This window comes from Rousettus aegyptiacus, unplaced genomic scaffold (genome assembly GCF_014176215.1).
Source record: "Rousettus aegyptiacus isolate mRouAeg1 unplaced genomic scaffold, mRouAeg1.p scaffold_m13_p_4, whole genome shotgun sequence".
Taxonomy (NCBI): Eukaryota; Metazoa; Chordata; class Mammalia; order Chiroptera; family Pteropodidae; genus Rousettus; species Rousettus aegyptiacus.
The window spans coordinates 158,822,818-158,836,127 of record NW_023416307.1 but is presented as its reverse complement, the minus strand read 5'-3'; the positions used below and the strand labels follow the sequence as shown (position 1 = coordinate 158,836,127).

The 13,310-nt window shown below is 51.4% G+C and overlaps 1 protein-coding gene and 1 pseudogene across 9 annotated transcripts in view; both read left to right on the top strand.

Moving 5' to 3' along the window:
- Positions 1–13,310, top strand: part of CNTN4 (contactin 4) — a 637,177-nt gene that overhangs the window by 129,229 nt on the left and 494,638 nt on the right. The window lies entirely within an intron of this gene.
- On the top strand, positions 10,710–10,828 carry LOC118601894 (annotated as a pseudogene).

Sequence of the window (13,310 nt, the reverse complement as noted above, 5' to 3'; positions counted from 1 at the left end):
GAGTAAATAATTCACTTTCTAAAATGTCTGGAAATTTCCCAAATTTGCTTTTGATTTTGATTTATAATTTCATTTCATTGTGGTCAGAGAATATATTTTATATCATTTCAGTTTGTTTTATGACCTTTTATAGCCTAAATTAGACAATCTTTCTATTTACACTTGAGAAGAATGTGTGTCCTATAGTTTTGGAGTGGAGTGAGTGTTCAGTAGAGGTTTGTTAGTCAAGTTTGTGTTTTTTGTTTGTGGCGCTTCTTCTTTGTTCCTTGCCGTTGACATCCTGCGGTGTAGCCCTTCACATGACAGGGACTCAGGACACCCTGCTTGGTTTAGACCTATTTTGCCAACACAGATTGGAGTCCTCATGATGCCAGGTCTTCCGAGCTATCAAAAGAAAATGGAATTTCAGAGTTTTTTTTTTTCTTTTTGTATTTTCTGGGTTTTTTTTTTGGTCTTTTTTTTTAAATTTAGAAACTAATTGGAGTTTTTAAAAAACATTGTAGACCCAACAAGCTATATCTACCAGGCAAATAGAGTCAAAGAGAAAACTTTCGACCCCAGTGTTTTCCATTTTTGAGGGTTCGGCACCGACTCGCACCTGGCGTGCGGGCCCTCACATGTGCTCTAACCCTGCCCACCTGTAAAATAGTGTGAAGGAGCGTTAGCAAAAGCCCGCGGGTATTAAACGCTCTGTAGCATGCCGGGACGTTCATGTCACTAACTGTTTGGGTCCTAACCTGTTTCATTTGTCAGGTGGAATATGTAACCATTTTGTCCGGCAATAATTTAATACTCCAGGAGCTGCCAAGCGGTAGAGCTTACGGAACCAAACGTGTGGATGGGGAGCGTATGTGTCCTTGTGACTGAGACCGTGGTCAAGCGGGAGGTCGACTGAGCGACAGTCAAATGACTTGGCTTTCGCCTGTCTTCAGTTAATTTCCTGGTTACTTTTCAAGTTTCCCACTCTCGTAGACTGGAGTTTTTTTCTTTCATGAAATAAAACGCTCCCCCCGCCCCGATGATTGTAAAATCCCCGTTTTACAGGCCAGCGTTATTGACGGACGCCGTGGAGCGAGGGGACCCGTGTAGGAAGTATTTCACCGTCAGTACCGCACGTGAGAGGGCAGACAGCGCGGGACGTCTGGCACTCGCTGTCCCCAAAAGCAGACAGCACCCTCTCCGATTCGCGCAGCTCCCGGGCAGACGTTGAGAGCACACGGGGCGCCTTCCCGCTTTTCCCCGCAGCACATTCCGCCCCCCCCCGCCCCCGCCCTCGCCCTCCCCTGATGCCGCCAGCTGTGGCTGACGCTGGCCGCGTGGGCCCCTCTGCGCGCTCTCGGCGGCAGTGGCGTCCTTGGCTTCCCGGTGGCATAGGGAGCACCGGCCGGGCTCGAGGCGCGCCTTGCCGTTTTAACTAAAATTACCGTGATTATCCCTGGATCTGAAAGCCTCGTAACCCTTTACCCAGGACTTGCTCTTTTTTTTTTTTGCTCCCACTCATTTTCTATTATCCTGTAGACATAAAAGATTGCAGGTGAAATGCTATCAAATGTTCTTACTGAAAGTGCTCGAGTGAACAAATCCGGTTAGCTCCCAAATGATAGCTATCCAACCTGTCTTTCAAAGCAGTCAATGTGTTTTGAAATTTTCACGTTTGATTTATAAACAAAAAAATCTCCCTTGACTTTACCCTCCTGTTTTTCACACTTTTTTTTTCCTTCCTAAAGAATAAAACATAACAGCTGAGGCGTGTGGCCTAGAATGAAAATATCAGAGACGGAGAAGCAGACTGAATAAAAAACACACGCACCCTCCCCCCGCCCCTTGAAATAACACTAATGTCTTATTGGAGCCGACGAAATTCAATGAATTTCTAATTGAAGGCTGTTTCTTTGCTCCCGATCCAACCTGCCCTGACTGCGGTAGCAGCGGGAATGAGTCACAGTCTCTTCAGAAAGCAGCGCGTGGTGCGTTGAGTCAATGATGGATTCTTTCCCCTGATTTCAAATACTCTCGCCTCTGCCTTTCTGTCAACCCTGGGATAGCATTTTGATTTGTAATTTTATATTGATTTTAATTTGCTTCATTATTTTCTTGGAACCATTGAAGAAATAGATCAAACAGAAACGTATTTGACGAGAAGCAGAAAGCAGCCTTTCAGCGACGCCGGGAATGTCGGGCTTTCTTCCTTTTGGGCTGTTAATGACTCTTTGCCAATCTGTCTTTTGCCCTCCGAGGTAACAGGAGCGCATAGCGTGCTGCTCGAGAAAGTCGTGACGGGGGGTGGGGGGCGGGGTGCCACCGGCGGCGGTGCGGACAGGTGATGGACGCCCTGGTGGGCCCCTCAGCGGGAAGGCCGTTTCCTGGTTTTCCCCAGCGCTCCGGCGTGCGGAGCGGAGTCGGTGGTGTGCCTTGGGTCCGCTGTCTAGACGGCGAGTTTGTTATGTCTTCGAGCAGCTTGTTCACCTTCAGAGCACTTTAGAAATACGTGTGATTAGGTAATTGTTTGGAAAATTGCTTCTATGGAAAGGAGTTGAATAGAAACGTGGTTTTTAAGCAATACTTTTTTTTCTTTTCTTAAAACTGCTCTTCACTTAAATGTCACAGAACTTCTCAGGTGCTCTTTTTTCTGAGGTACGGAATGTGGAAGATCTTTAATGAAGGACGCACATCTGGAACAGTGTCAGCACTTAATAAGTTCTCGTCACATACCCATGGAAACTAATTTAAAAAACGGGGGGATTTCATGACGTGAGGAAACACTTATTTTAAGCGAAAGGTAAAAATAAAGAACGACTTTGGCGTAGCGCTTTGGTTCCCATCTCTATCTGGGTGCACAGTAGTGTGCCCCCCCCCCACACACAGTGAGGCTGAACGCATCGCTGTGGCCAGCGGAACGTGGAAGGTTCCAGAACCAGTGTCCAGTCCTCATTTCCCCTCCCACCTTGTGGATGCTATGGAAATGTTTGTTGAAAGTCTCTTTCATCCTCCTGAAGTACTAACATAAGTGAACACTGGCAGCCATCATCAGGCATAGAGCACAAGTGAAAAACAGAGTCCTTTAAGGCCCTGGTCGAGAGGTAAATACTGGACCGTGACCTAGCTTTCCTGGGAGATACGAGCCTCTTAGTCATCAGCCAGTTTGTTACACAGATGTCCAGGAAACTCCGCCGCGCAGTGAGCCAGGAGGAATCCGTGCCAGGGACCCTGAAATCCGTGTGATGTCGCACTCATGGTTCTCTGTGTTAAAGCTGCTGTGATCCAAATTGTTCCGTCCTTTCAAACAACAAAAACCGTGCTCTCTGGAACATTTATGCTCTGTAGTGTAAATGTAGCAAAACGTGTTGCGAGTACCAGGAACATAGTCTTTGAAAAATACACTAACTTTTCCCAAATGTTAGAGACACCAGTGTTTTCAGACTTGAACTAATTTGGGTATTTTGGCCTCTCCTGGATTTGGGATTGAGTGTGTTTGCACGTCTCTGTGTATGTGTGTGTGAGGGAGATTATTTTCATGACTCTGTTATGTTCATTGATATAATGAGAATTAAAATAAAATAAACTAGAGTCTGGTAGTATTAAGAACGTAAGAAAAATAAAAGCGCTACATGTCGGCTCATGAGGTAGGACCAAAACTGTACTTTCAGGCAAATACATAGCTTTAAATTAAATTGACTCATACAACATATTATAAATAAAGTGAACTAATGTTCAACTTGAAACGTTAGAAAACATAAGTCAAAGATATAGGAATCAGGAAAATAATGGGAAAAAATTATTAAATAATACAAAATGAGAAAATAGATAAATCTAAGAGCCGTTACTTGATAACAAGGCATTTGTAAACTGCTCAAAGTCGCATGCAGGAAAAACATGAGCAAAGTACATACAATGAATTAGTACTTTTAATTATGTTTATATTTATAATTAGTAATTCTAAGAGGGTTATATCAATACAGAGGATTTTTTTTGAGTGATACAAATGATCGAAAATAACTGCAGAAAAAATATTAAGAAACAAAAGAACCGCCCCCCCCCCAAAAAAAAAACCCTGTGAAACTTATCATTATTCCCATTGGGATGCTGCCAGGCTGCCGTCTTAATGGGTAACCATCAATTAATAATAAGTGTGTGATTTTATGTAGCGGGGTAGTTTTGACACAGAAATAGGGGAAAAAACTGGTAAATGTTTGTTACGAAACAGCGTATTCTGAACGTAGGCAGTGCAGAGTCTGACCCACGGAACAAGCATCAGTGGTGGTGATGCGGGGGGCGAGCGAGGACCCTCCGAGGGCCTGGGGGGATGCACCGTGCCGTGGTCTGAGCATCTGTGACCCCCCAGCACTTGTATGTTGAAACCGAGGCCCCAGGGCGATGGTGTCAGGAGGTGGGGCCTTGGGATGCGGGTCAGGACATGAGGGTGAGGCCCTCGTGAACAGGGTTAGTGCCCTTCTAACGACCCCACGGAGAACTCGCACCCCTTCCTTCGTGTGAGGACACAGTGAGATGGCTTCTAGGCGACAGGACCAGAGGGTGTCCCGGGAGGCCCTGAGCTGGCCTAGCTTGGGCCATTTAGGAGTTTTCTTATGCAGTCGTGAGGCTTGCAGCTCTGGGCTCAGGAGGCTTGGGCTCCAGTCCTGGAATCGCCGGTGGGGAGCGCTGGCAGGTCAGCTGGCCTCTGTGACTCCTGGGCAGCCCCATCTGCAAACCATGGGTTATGGCAACAATTTAATTTTGAAGATGTGGATTATCTTTTTTAGCATGACATAGAGCTTCCTTTTTTTACAGCAACATCTCATAATGTTAACGTTAAAACCAATATATTAATAAATGAAAATAGCTGTAGATAGAATATTTGGTGAATTTTCAGTAAGTAGATATTAAATGCTCTGATGTTTACAGTCATTTTCTATGTGTTCTCTATTAATTCATCCATTTGACATGAACTTTTGCTTTTGAAAAGGTCATCCCTTTTCAAGGTATTTTTGAGGCATATTCTTTCACTTATCTATCTTACTTAGAAAATTGTAGAAACTCAAATTTTACTGAATGATTGTAGGAAAACATCTCAAAGTATAGGTTGTTGATAATTTAAATAATTGTAATAAACACGTTAGTGATTGGGTTTGTAATAAATATTCTGATGACGGCCCTTTTCCTCGGGGAAAACTAAAACTGAGGCACAGGGCAAGGTCTCCGTGGAGGTCATTTTTATCCATTTTCTTTGTACATACAGCATAAAACATTTCATATCCATCACACCTTCCCAGTGACATGCACATAGCGGTGGCCCTTTGAAAGGTTTAATTTATCCATGTTTATCTTTTAAATGCATATCAGTGCAAACTTTTAAAATAAATAATTCAAGAAAACTGATAAAACGTACATGCAAATTAGGTTGAGGTTGACACAATGCATACCTTCCTCTAATCTCTCTCATCCCACAGACAGGCACGCTGTCACCTTCCTAATTCCATCTGTTCTTAGGCACAGCATCTAAACTCTCAGACCTCTAGGTCAGTCCTGTCTAACATAGGGACCGTGAGACCAGACCCACCTGTTTCTGTGGCGTGCTTATGTGGACCAGGTGGCACACGGTCCTCAAACACGCCGCAGGCTTCTGTGTGACCGTCCGGGGCGACACCGCTCGCTGGTCTAGCCCGAAAGCCTGTCACAGCGACAAGTGCGCATTTCTGAACCCAGTTAACGGTGCAGGTCGTCTGCGAAGCGGCTGGCGTTTCGTTCAGCCTGACCGTTCATTTATGTCAGGACCGGGCGTGGTTCGGGTAGTTCGTTTTTCGAAGAAGCTAGCACCCAGAGGATGCAACAAAGTCATAACCAAAAGACTCAGAAAAATCAACAGCTACTTCTCAGCTCCAGACCGTGCTCGTCGCCCGGAGCGGGGGTGGAGCGTGGCCGCAGGCGCTGCGGTTCCGGGACGCGCCCCTCCCCGTCACGCGAGTCCTGCAGGCGTGAGCAGCTCGGCGCCGGCCGATGGCGCCGTGTGCCGCGCACCGGTCCTGGCCCGCGCTCTCTGCTCTGCAGCTCTGATCTAATGGGCAGCCGAGCTCCCAGGACTTTGGAGCCTTTTCTTTCCTAGTTAATCTGTCAATTTTTCTCACACAGCGCGGCTGCTGTGAAGGAAATTGGAGCTGTTACACTCCGCGCTTTGATGCAGTTTGTAAAATGCGAGATGGGAGACGGTCAGCCACACACAGCATGCCGGCAATTTCTGCACCGGGCCTGACGCGCCGTCTCTCAGCGGCGGGGCCGGGGAGCTGGCCCCGTGTCCTGAGGAGATGGCGCTGTTTCGGAGCGCCATCCGACGCGGGCGGCGGCGGCGTGCAGGAGTCTCTGGTGTGGCACCCGTCGGTCTCAGTCCAGAGCACTTGGTCTTTGCACGTTTCCCGCCTTGCTCTGTGTTTCTCTGGACTGACGCCAACATTAACTCCGTTGCTGATCGTAGACGGAGCGATGTGGTCGGTAACGCGGGAGCCTGAGAGTCTCCCACCCGCACGTCATCATGGGAACAGGTCCTCTCCTCTACGCTCTTTAGGAAAGCGGATGGAATGTGCTGGAAATACACGCTCTTAGAACTGTTTTTACCCCAAAGGTAGCTGGTCCCGGAGGAGCTCGATCTACCCTTACATCGGGATGTCTTCCCCGCCCTGGCCCCCGGAGGACGTCTCCATATTCTTCCCCATAGGAGCATTTCCTGCACGGCGGCCGGCGCGGGCAGCGTGGCCCATCACGGCGCGCACGTGACCGTCCCCGCGCGTGGCTTTCGGTCCTCTGTATTAGGGCGGGGCTCCTCAGGTTCCCTGCCATCATACGGTAATTCTGTAAGTCCTCATTGGTCGCTGCCTGTTGGTACCGCTTAAAATGTCGCCATTTATTGAGACTCATTCAAAAGAAAGAGGGAGGAGCCAAAGGAAGAGGAAAGACAATTCATTTTCCTCAATATTTATCAAATGTATACTGTGCTTTTAGCGTTGTCTAGAATATTTTATGTTTATTATTTAATATTCATACGTACCGTAGGGGAGAAATATTACCGTTGTAATTCTAGACTTGTGGGATACCTGGAGTTATTCAAGATGATAGTAAGTCGGGTGAGCAATGCCTAGCACGTTTTTTGCTCTGAATACCTGTGTTCTTTATGGCTTCTTGAGACAGAAGAGACTTTTCAAAGAGAAGATTAAGTCCCTCTACCTTAAGTCCTTCATTCATATTAATTATAGAAAATAATTATATAACATCTGCAATTTTCAAGTAAGATCTCACGGATTTTGCGCATCCATCAAAATAAATCCATCCTTCAGGCGTTGATACCTCTGTTTCATTTAGCGCGTTGGTTTTCTGCATCTCGTCCGAGTCAGAGAACGAAGGGAGAAGGCGCCTTAGCAAAGGAAAAGCGGCCGAAGCAAGAACCGGGAGGGTGGGGGGAGCGATCCGGGGCGCAGAGCGCGGCGGTCCACCGTCTGCCGTCCGGCTCCTCACCTGCGCTCAGGTGGAGCTCCGTCACCTCCCGTGCGCCTTCAGGGGCCCTGCCGTCTGTCACCGTCCGTGAGACGTGCCGACGTCGGCTGGAGAGAGAGACCGGTCGAAGCCACCGATGGAAACGCGCATCGACGCACGTGAGCAGAAGCGTCACTGGCGGCCAGGGCGGTTCTTTCGCCCCGAGTTCCGACGCCAGGCCCCGCCTCCCCTTCCCTTTGGACGCCAGCGCCGTGGGGACCGCGTCCGTGCGCACCTGCTCGCGAGCATGGCCCTCTGTGCGCCATGGGGACCGCGTCCGTGCACACCCTTTGGACGCCCGCGCTGTGGGGACCGCGTCCCTGCGCACCTGCTCGCGGGCATGGCCGTCCGGGGCTGCGCTGCGGGCGGAGGCGAGGCCGAGGGCGCTCCAGGGCCGTGCGCGCTCGCTCCTCCGTGCCGGCGGGCAGGGGCCTCGCGAGCAGGGGCCGCCGCCGTCGGCTCCTGCTGCCGTCTTTGGCCGCCATGCGCTGTCCCGAAGCCAGTACCGCTGTGAGCTCAGGACCAGGCACACTGCTGACTTCGGAAATTATTCAGGCCGGGCCGGAGTGAAGGAAACTCATGAGTCTGCATTTGGTTGATAATTTCTTTGCGCGTTACGATGAGTTCTTGTCTCCAAGCAAATAGCGTTAAGTTCTCCCAGAGTTTACTTGCTGTGAAGGGAACAGTAGTTATAATTAAGAACAATTACATCCCCGTGGCGATTTCGTAGCCACCAATTTCTACCTCTTCATTGCCCCCCCCCCTCCAACGACCCTCCCACCTGGCAGTCACCAGTTCGTTCCCTGCATCTCTGAGTCTGATTTTGTTTTATTTTGTTCTTTAGATTCTGCCCGTAAGTGAAGTCATACGGTCCTTGTCTTTCTCTGTCTGACTGATTTCACTTAGCATAGCACCCTCTACGTCCACCCGAGTCATGGGGATGTGAAGTACAGCAGAGGGAAAAGAGTCAATAACGTTATAAGGACCATGTATGGTGCTGGGTGGGGTCTAGACTAATTGAGGTTGGGGGAGTCACTTCATATGTTATATAAACGTTTAACCCCTATGCCGTGCCCCCAAAACAGGTATAAAGTAATATTGCATGTCAGCTCCAATTGAGAAATAAAAGCTTAAAAAAATAAATAAACCAGTTAAAATCCTTTGGGGGGTGGGGAAAGAATAATTATAGTGTCAACAGTAAAACGGTCTTTAGAACATTCTAGATAGGCTTTTGTTCTTAAAATATTTTTTTTTTTCAGTTAAAACAGCCAACATCAGAATCTCGGGGGAGAGGTCTGAAAGAGAAGGTAGGTGACTCCACATGGAGCCATCTTGGGTCTCAGAACGGAGAAATCCTGGACGATCTGGGCTCCGGGAAACACAGGCTGAGCAGGCTCCACTTACGGCTCTGACGGGACCCGTTTTAATTCACAAGGCACGTTAGTTCTTATCTCCCTCATAAACATGTGTTTGTTTGAAGCATCATCCCAATTGTGAAATGTGGCTTGGAATGATTCTAGGCAGCACGGTCATAAAAAGCTTCAATCCAAGAGCCTCGGAGAGAGGGGTTCAGAGTTCACGCCACCATTTGTCAGCCGTGGGCTTCTGGGGGAGTTATTTAAAACTTTCTGTCCTTGGCTTTCAAAGGACACAGTGACCACCCGTCCCCACAGAAGTGAGAGTTCGATAAAATAATCTGAAACCGTAGTGACGAGACTTAGCAAATACCAAAAAAATGTGGGGTTCTGTGATTGTGTAAATGGGTGCTGCTTTATAAGGCTTCTGAAATTTCACTCTTTGTATGTAATTACCATAATTTTTAGTAACGCGTGTTTTCTGTACCGTTATTCCGTTACTTCTTTATCCTTATCCACTTTAAGTTTATTCTCTTTTCGGACTTAGCCTCTCTTTTCGGACTGTCTCTGAAATCTTGCTTCTGTAAAAGCTCGTATCTCAGGTTTCTGTTTGTGAATTAATAGGCCAACCTGGCAAAGAAGGATGTCGTGGTCGCGTGAACTTCAGAATCGGTGGCGTCTCGCTCTGCTCTGTGACCCAACTGCTTGAGTTCTAAGAGAGAGCAGTGTCTTATGACATTCAGAGACACGACTGACCTTCACTGTAATCCACCCAAACACACAGCGATCTGCTTTGACATACTGAAGGATTCATCTGTTCAGGGTTCACGCTCATGGTTGGCGTTGGGGACCAGGTACTTTGGGAGGCCACACAGAGAGAAGAAATAACGTCAACAACACAGGCGCTTCTTGTTCCGTACGCTTTGGCAGATAAATGCTCTAAGAGGCTGTATTTCTCCCTGGAAACATCATCTCTGCCTGTGCGCAAGGTCACGCAGGATCGTGTGACACAATGTTCATTAGATTACTCTGTTTTGTAACACACTTCACGGCTGCCAGGCAGTGTTTTTAAATGAGGAATAATGAATCGAAATTTAAATGGAAAGCAGGGATCCACATCCCTGTACACAGTTGTGGCGGCATCACTCACAGCGGCCGAACAACGGAGACGCTTCAAATCTTCGTCCGCAGACGGGCGGGCAGCCGCCGTGCACACATGCAGATAAGGAAGGACTTTAAGGTTTAAAAAAGAGAGACCCCGATTCACGCTGGGACCCGGGTGCACCTTGGAGACACTGCTAGTGGGATAAGCTGGGCGCAAAGGACAGACGCACGGAAAGTTTGGTCACGTTTCACGTTCATGTTTTGTGATGGCGCCGCATGCCGGCATAGCAGCCTGCATACTTAGGATTGCGTAAACGGCATAATGAGGAGGAGTGTGTGTGTGTGTGTGTGTGTGTGTGTGTGTGTGTTTTCCAATAGACGTACCATCTCAAAAAGGTAGCACTTCTCACCCTACAGTTTCGGAGCTAATTTTTCTCTGGAAAATTGTGACTCGACGCAGAGTGTTAAGGGCAGACATTTACTTATGGGGTGAGGCGGGCCGTTGAGGACATTGGCTTCAGCTCATCTCACTGCACAAGCAGGAGGCGAGCGACGATTCCGTCCCCCACCCCCGTGAGACTCGCTCTTTCGGGAGCGAGGTCCCTTCCTCTGAGTGAGTGGGGTCTCGCCGGAAGCCACGGGGAGCGGCGGCCGCGACGTTGGGGTGAAAGCTGTGTGCCCGGCCCCGGGCGGTAAAGCGCACATGGCCACTGGTTTAAGAATGCAGAAGTCGTACCCGGCCACGCCACCCCGAACACACCCGACCCCGTCTGATCTCGGAAGCTAAACCGGGCCGGGCCTGGTTAGAACTTGGATGGGAGACCGCCTAGGAAGACCAGGTGCTGTAGGCGTAAAAAACAAACAAACAAACAAAATACGATAAAAACGCAGACGCTGCCCCTACGAGAGACAAGACGTCCCCTCCGGCCATGCAGGAGCGACCAGGCTGTGGGGTTTGAACCAGCGTTTCTCCCATGTGGACACCGAGGGCCTTGCGGCTGGACTGTGTGTGACAGGTTCCCTCCTGCCGAGGTGGACAGGACACCGGGGTCGTTTTTCAGAGTGTCTCAAATGTGGCACTGCCCGGCCTGCGGTTTGGTTAAGCCGTCTCGGATTTATAGTGAACTGGGGAAATTTCCAGTTGGTATGAATTACGCAGCCCTGGGATTGAGGAGGGGGCTGGGGGGAGGAAGGGGGACAGGAGGCCAGGGGGAGGGAGGGAGAGGCGCAGCTTCTTTTCAAGAAGGCCGCCACCTTGCCCGCTGAGAGCGCGAGGTTTGCATTCTTCACACACTTGTGCATGGTTTTCCAAATTGATGGCTATTTGCTTCAAAAGTCGACAGGAAATCAATCCTGGAAATTATTGTGTGTGTAGCTCAATTCGTGTGTTATAAAATATTATTTCGTTCATCCTCTGCATGCTGCTTAGTGTGCTCCTTCATTCTGCACGGGGATCGCAACCGACTCGACGATGCCGGAGACGCCGCCGGGCCCGTGGGGTTCATTCCGGGGTCCGGCGCGTGTGTCCGCGGCCCTCGGCGGTCGCCCGGGTGGGTCCCGCCTCCCGGCGGAGGTCCACCGAGGCCGTGGTGTCCGTTTCGCTTTGGAACGTTTCCCTTCGAAAGTAGGTCCCCGTGTAGGTGACGCCCCAGTCGTTAAAGGAGGCCTTCCCTGCAGGCCTTTCTGGACCGCGGGCGGCACCGGGTAGGAAGGACACGCACCCCCTGCGTGGCTCACCCGCGGGGGGCCGTCCGGGGGCGTGGCGCACCCCCCGGGGCGGGGCGTCGGGGGGGGGGGGGAGGAGGGGAGGAGGGGCGTGGCGCACCCCCGGGGCCGTCCGCACTCCAGCGTCGCGTCTCGGGGTCCCCGTTCTGTTTCGCGCGCTGCGCGTGGGCGCAGGCGTCCTCCGCCCCGCCGTGGGGACACGCGCCAGGCGTGCGCCCCCGTGGGACGTCCTCGCGCGCTCAGGGTCCCGGGGATCTGGACGGCGCGCCCCGTCGTGCGACAGACGCGTCAGGCCGCTGGGGCTGCCGGCGTCACGCGTCCCTGGGACACGCGGAGCGGCCCGCCGTCGCCCCACCCGCCGTCGGAGGCGCGGGGCCCGGGGTGGCGAGTCGCCGACACACGACCCTGCCGCGCTGTGCCCCGGCCGGAACGGCGGAGCTGCATTTAGCCAGACCTGGTCGTTTCCTTACGACAATCGAGGGGGCGCCCGAGCCTCCGCCTGGGTGTGCCCTGCGATAACTGGGGGATTGTGCTCCATCGCTGTGTCTAAAAGGTGGAGGCAGCCAGGCGCCTTTCCAACCGCAGGGGTCGCAGGTGTGGGCGCCCCGCGGCCCGCGTCTCTCGGGGCGCGCGTTAGGAGCTGAGATGCGGCGCCTGCGCTGAGGACGGAGCCCAGCGCACGGGGGGAGGGCCGGCGGCCTCCCTGTCCTCGGTCCGCTCAGCGCCACCCCCATTTCCATAGCCAGAAAGGCCCCAGGCTTTGCCCAGATGTTGCCTCCCACGAACGATCTCCGATGTGGAGCCACAGGACTCGTGGCTCTGGCGTCCTGAACTCCGGACCCTGAGGACAGCTTTGCGCCCGCCTTAAGGCTTTAGATTCCTTGAGGACGGCTCCTGCGAGCCTCTGCGCCTGTGCAGTTCCGGGCTCGTTGCAGCAAACTGAGATCGTGGGTCCTCGACCAACGTTGCCCTTTGGGGTGACGGGATGCCGTGGACTCAGCGTTTCGTTTCATTGTCCCAGTGACTCTGAGGAGGCCGTTCACCCAATTCCTTGATTAGAAGCTGGAGACTCGAGCAGACTGCCTTCGGTACAGCTGTGCGAGTTAGGGAGATCGCAGAATGCCCGTTCTCAGTGAGTTGGGCTGAGGAGTTTTCTCGCTGGCTCTAACTCTAAATCCACGTGCGCCGTCCCCATGTTGATGCCCCTGGTAGCTCGTCCTGGGACCTCGTGTACCCCGGAGCATCCGTCTGCAGCCCCTCCAGCCCTCACATGTGGCCGTGGACAGTGTGTGGAGGCCAGGACCTCAGGCCCCCCCGCCTGCAGTTCCGGCCCCCCTCGCCCTGAAGCAGATCGTGGGGCTCTGGGCTCCCATGCTTCTCCCCCTGTTTATCTTGCAGTCAGGTCCCCAGAAATTAGTCTCCCCAGAAGCAGCTCTTCGAGCCGGGCTCTCCGCGGTGACGGGGCCCATGTGACCTTGCTGGGGAAGCTCCCACCCCGCGGGACACTGTCCCTCGGCGGGGACCGCCACTCTCCTTGGCTCCAATCGTGTCAGCTTTATGTTTCAGTAAAATAAATAACACATTTCCCTACAGTAATGGCTTTTTCTT